Here is a 6,351-nt window from a genome sequence, read left to right on the forward strand (position 1 = left end):
TGACAAACCTCTCCAGATACACTTGGGAGGTATCCTTAACCCAAAACTACATGGGCAGAAAGGTTATTTTACCTCAGCGTGATCCTGACAAAGTAGGGAAAGACAGAAGAAAAATGCAGTTAGTTAAGGGTTATGTATAAAATTAGAAGAACAAAGATTTGATGCTTGCTTTGATACGCTATGCTCTAAAGAAAACTACGGTTATTGTGGGGTTTTTAAATTGTATGCATGCACAAAACCTTAATTCTGAAGTTTCTTTAATTTATTTGTTCTCTTAAGCTAAGGTTTCCATACTCAAATGTGAAGGTTTCAGGGCCAGATAAAGCTACTGTTTCTCTGCATTTCCTGTCTTTCCTGAGGAGAAATGAGCCAAATTTACCTCACAGTCAAATAATGGCCCATGAATAGATTGATCACACCCAGCTTCTTGTCCTACTTACTTCAGAAATGTTTTAATGCTGACCATGTGCCCTTTCATGACTTTGATGTCTGCAATTTAGACATCAAACACATTTGCTTTTGCTGCATCATCACCACATTGCATCCTGTGTCACATGTAACGAGACTTTCAAGCCCATCGTGTGTTGAGTAGATGAAAAGTGCTGCTGTAAGAGCATTACTGGGGTGGAGAGGAGCCTCCGCAGACATTTAGTGTGGACACAGAAACCACAATCTCGGTGGGATGCGGTGTCAAAGAATTAGTGGGCATGTGAATGAAAGAGCTGAAACCACTGCCTAAGCACGCAAAAATACTGGCACATGGGACCTTTCAGGTGCAGGAACGTTATATCAGACACACTTTGGGTCTCTAGCTATGGATATACCAGTCAACTGATGTGTCTGAACATCTGTTGAAAACTGAGTGCCTATAAACAGTTATAAAGACCCCTAAAAATGTTTGCCCTGAGCCAACTAGCAATCTCTCCATCCACTCCTGGCCACTGAGTTATTCCCAGTGGAGCTGGCAAGCAACCTAGCTTCAGAGGCCAAGCGCCGAGGGGTCCGATAGGGAATGGTCTCCATCCCCCCGGTCTGGGTGCTGAAGGACAATCACAGAATTACAGAATCACAGAATGGTTAGGATTGGGAGGGACCTCTGGAGATCATCCAGTCCAACCCACCTGCTAATGCAGGTTCACCCAGAGCAGATCACACACGAATGTGTCCAGGTGGGTTTGAATGTTTCCAGAGAATGAGACTCCACAACCTCTCTGGGCAGCCTGTTCCAGGGCTCTGGCACCCTCAGAGTAAAGAAGTTTCTCCTCATATTCAGATGGAACCTCCTGTGCTTCAGTCTGTGCCCGGTGCCCCTCATCCTATCGCTGGGCACCACTGAAAAGAGTCTGGTCCCATCCTCTTGACACCCACCCTTGAGATATTTATAAACACTGGTGAGATCCCCTCTCAGCCTTCTCTGCTCCAGGCTGAACAGACCCAGTTCCCTCTGTCTCTCTTTGTAGGAAAGGTGCTCTAAGCCCTTAATGATGTTTCTAGCCCACTGCTGGACTCCCTCCAGTAATTCCTTGTCCTTGTTAAACTGGGGAGCCCAGAAGCGGACACAGAACTCCAGATGCAGCCTCACCAGGGCAGAGTAGAGGGGGAGGAGAACCTCCCTCGACCTGCTGGTCACTCTCTTTTTTATGCAACCCAGCAGATTTACCTCATGACCACAAGCATAGCTTCTGGCTGGGGTGTCCTGCCTCCACTCCTGGCTGGTGTCCGCAAGGACACAAGCAGCATTAATGTAAGCAGCACCAGGTTCATCAGATCCCCAGACTGACCATCTGCCTCATCACGGTGACCTAGGGCTCGCCTTCAGACCCTGGTGGCTGGCATCCGAATTCTCTTTCAAAGTATGTTTGTACGAACCTGAAACTGGCTATCATTCTTATTGATAAGAATGTTCAATTCCTTTTTTAATCTAATTCATTATTTCATTGGTATTGTGGGGTAATTAATTTCTTAATGTGTGAGGGGGAAAAAGCTTTTACTTGTCTTTAAACATGCCACTTTGTAATTTAACTGTGTGACATGGGAATGGAAGATCCTGACTTTGCCTTCTTTTCATCATGTCGCGCACTTTCCTGAGCCAAACGAGCAACGTCAGACTTTTTGCCCTTGTCATACAAGAGTTTCTTCACGACCCCAGTGATTTGTGACAGCTTTCCTTAAAGCTCATTCATCTTCAGAGTTCATCTTCAGTGAGGGAGTCGTGACACGTGCAACAAGCACGCAGGAGAACGCGCCACCCAGTTGACACATGCTGGTTTCATTTTCTGTATTACTACTCATCCCACTCCTTGTGTACTCTGACTTCTTGGAGTTTTTTTTATTTTTAGTTGTATGTTCAGCCAGTACATGTTTGCAATATCGTCCACATTGGGCCCCAGGCAATTTCCCTAGTAGACATCATTTAATTTTAGGATCCTGTGAAGTAGAAGAATGGTGATTTGGGTTGTTTCATTTGGTTGGTTTGTATTTTTCCATTTCCCTCCTGCCTTCATTTTTGTTTTTGAGGGGTCATCCTGTGAAAACTAACACTGGAAGAATTACACTTCCTATTCAGCTGACATGCCTGAGGGATGGGATGCCATCCAAAGAGACATGGGAAAGCTTGAGAAGTGGGCCCATGTGAACCTCATGAGGTTCAGCAAGGTCAAGTGCAAGGTCCTGCACCTGGGGAAGGGCAACCCCTGGTATCAATACAGGCTGGGAGATGAAGGGATTGAGAGCAGCCCTGACAAGAAGGACTTAGGGGTGCTGGTGCATGAAAAGCTGGACGTGAGCCAGCAATGTGCACTTGCAGCCCAGAAGGCCCATTGTATCTTGGGCTGCATCAAAAGGAGTGTGACCAGCAGGTCGAGGGAGGTGATTCTGCCCCTCTACTCTGCTCTGGCAAGACCCCACCTGGAGTCCTGCATCCAGCTCTGGAGCCCTCAGCACAGGAAAGACATGGACCTGCTGAAGAGGGGCCAGAGGAGGCCACAAAAATGATCAGAGGGCTGGAACAGCTCTGCTGTGAGGACAGGCTGAGAGAGTTGGGGCTGTTCAGCCTGGAGAAGAGAAGGCTCCAGGGAGACCTTATTGTGGCCTTTCAGTACTTAAAAGGGGCCTGTAGGAAAGATGAGGACAGACTTTTTAGCAGGGCCTGTTGTGATAGGAGAAGGGGTAATGGTTTTAGACTAAAGGAGGGGAGATTCAGGCTAGACATGAGGAAGAAATGTTTTACAATGAGGGTGGTGAGACACTGTCCCAGGTTGCCCAGAGAGGTGGTAGATGCCCCATCCCTGGAGACATTCCAGGCCAGGCTGGACGGGGCTCTGAGCAACCTGATCTAGTTGCAGATGTCCCTGCTCATTGCAGGGGGTTGGACTAGATGAGCTTTGACAGTCCCTTCCAACTCAAACTACTCTATGATTCTATGGGTACCAGAGGGAAAGAGTTCCAATAAAAATTCTGGTAGTCCAGACCTTCTTGAAAATTTTGTTGAAAGCAATCATGGTAGTAATCATGATGAAAAGAAAAAAATTAAATTTGGTGCTGAATTCCAATAGTTTCCTGTCTTGCATGTTGTAATAATGCTGTAAGAAAAGAAATACTATTGTTATTTCATAGTTTCTCAATTGCCATTGTTTAGAGTTTTAAAAATCGTGTTCTAGTTGTCACCCTACTGATGTGTTTAAAAAAATAATGCAGCAACTTATTTTTCACCAAGTTGCCTGGGAGTCCCCACCCCCCATGAAGACAGTGAAGTACTTGAGAGAGATGTCAAACTCACTGCTTATATGTGCAAGGTTCATGAAATGAGACTACTCTTAAGTCTCGTAATAACTAAGTAATTTGGACGTAGTCCATAAAAATCGATTACCCTGAAAATGTATAAAAAGTTGATGACTAAAGATTTTTACCAATGGGTGCTTGGTTATATCAATAATAATAATAATAATAATCATCATCATCATCATCATCATCATCAACTGATTTTCCTAAAATTTCAGCTTCCTGCCTGTCAAAATATGATACCACTATTTCTGGTGCCCAATAACTGAGCAGCTTCTTGGAAATGGCCATTTTTGGGTGGAATATCTACTTGTCTGCTGCTAGTATATAGTCCGTGACTGTTCCTCCCTCACACGAGCAATCTCCAGCAGGGTCATTAAGAGGGGACAACTGCAGATATGTTCTCATCCTCCTGTCAGTACCTGTAGTTACTTGCAGGAGTGGAATACAAATTTCCTGTACTGTTGATACGCCCTTTGCTGGTAAGTGCAAAACGGTTCACAAAAGCACATAAAGAGACATAGGGAGAGAACTACAAATGTAATTGCAAATACTAAAAGTAGTTGTTTTGTTCGATTTCACATTTGTGTTCTCCAGAGGACAATAGCACAGCAAGCTATCAGCGCAACAGAGATCTGTGAGTTTGGAAGCTGATGGTAACTCTCTCACTATCCCTGCATCAGCTATTCTCAAAAAACCCCTAATCTTCTGTAAAAACTCACTTACTAGGAAGCAGAATGTTTCTTCGCAAAATGATTATAATTGATCTGTATCACTGTATCATCAGAAAAAACAAACAAACAAACGAAACCACAAAACCAAACAAACAAAACCCCCCTGTCAGTTCAAATGTGAAAATAATTACTGCTGGAAATACATTATCTAACATCTGGTAGTTTTTGAAGAAAACTTTGTCCCCCTTGACGGAACGGCCTCCTGCCTGCTTCTGCTGCACAGTGCACACAAACCTCTCTGGCACCCAAAGGCCAACACATGACTTACAAGGAAGTTTATTACAGTAAAGGCTCACAGGCAGCAAGAACTCTGTGGTTCTTTATTCCACTCTCTCTCAAAGTAGCTCATACTTGTGGTTAATCTTCACTCTATTTCAAAAAGTGCCTATCTGGGCGGGGGGGGTTGGGGTGGGGAGAAGGAAGGAGCAAGAGGAATTTTTGGTTTGCTACATATATATACTTTCAAATAATGGTTGGGAGAAATTAAAAGTAGTCTTAAAGCCCTATTTAAGGATTGCACGAGCCATTTTAGGATCAACCAGAGCATATTTGCACAGATCTCTTGCTAGTCTCAAAAGGAAGAGCTGCGTGGGAAAAATCCTAAAGCATCAGGAGAGGCCCTTCTTTCTTTTTGCAAGCATTGAACCAGTATTACGCGTGTTTGTAAAAGAACAATGTTACATGGGGTGAGAAAAACTTCATCTACAGACCAGGATGATACCCAAAAATGTATAAGTAGTTTTCATTTTGAAATTAGCAGTTGAATAGTTCTGGCAAGCATAGGTTTAGGATGCAAGGACAAAATCATTTAAGCAAGTACTGCCTCACAGAAGATATTTTATTCAACACAAATATCCATTCTACCTATTTTCTGAAGTAGTGTTTAGGGAGGTTTAGAGGGATATTTTTATTCAGCAACCATCTAAAAGAACATAAAGGTTCTCCTCATATTATGAAGAGGGTACATTTATTTCCCTGGAAAGCAGGAACATATGTATTTCCAAGATGTTTGCTTGCATCAGTTTGAAGTTATTCTACACCAGTCCACCAGAAGACCAAGGCCCACATGTGCACGTGAAACTGATGGCGGGTTCAAAGGATTGCACACATGCCTGTCAGCAGCTTCAGTCTTTCCTTCAGCACGTTGCCACCCTTTCTTTCGAGGAGCAGTCCTTAAACCCACAGCAGCCTCCGCACAAGCAGGAGCTGTGTGGCAAAGGAATGGCTCGGCCATGTTCACAAGAAGGGCTTATGACTCAAGGTGATTCCTCTAGCCATGCCCACCCAAGAAGATTTTTTGCAACGAGGGTGGTGAGACACTGTCCCAGGTTGCCCAGAGAGGTGGTGGATGCCCCATCCCTGGAGACATTCCAGGCCAGGCTGGACGGGGCTCTGAGCAACCTGATCGAGTTGCAGATGTCCCTGCTCACTGCAGGGGGTTGGGCTAGGTGACCTCTGAAGGTCCCTTCCAACCCGAACTGTTCTATGATTCTGTGCAGATGCCCTGTCTGCAGTCCAGGACTCGGCTACATTGCAAAGCCACTTCTGGCAAAGCCTCCTTGCGCAACTCAAGCTTCCCGACAGACGTCCTACTTTTCCTTGGGGAGCAGCAGCTCCGCCGGCCGCAGCCGCCGACCCGGCCTCCCGCCACGGCGCCGTCGCCGGGCTGGCGGCGTCTTCAAAGCCATGACACACGCAGTAATAGCTACAAGGGAGGCGGAACAAGGCTCTGCGCCCGGAGGGGACCCAGATCACTTCGGTGCCCGGCCGCTAATAGCGCTGCACGCCAGCGGCCGCTCCCGCGCCTCAGCCCAGCCGGCGGGACTACATCTCCCGG

This window comes from Caloenas nicobarica, chromosome 1 (assembly GCF_036013445.1).
Source record: "Caloenas nicobarica isolate bCalNic1 chromosome 1, bCalNic1.hap1, whole genome shotgun sequence".
Taxonomy (NCBI): domain Eukaryota; kingdom Metazoa; phylum Chordata; class Aves; order Columbiformes; family Columbidae; genus Caloenas; species Caloenas nicobarica.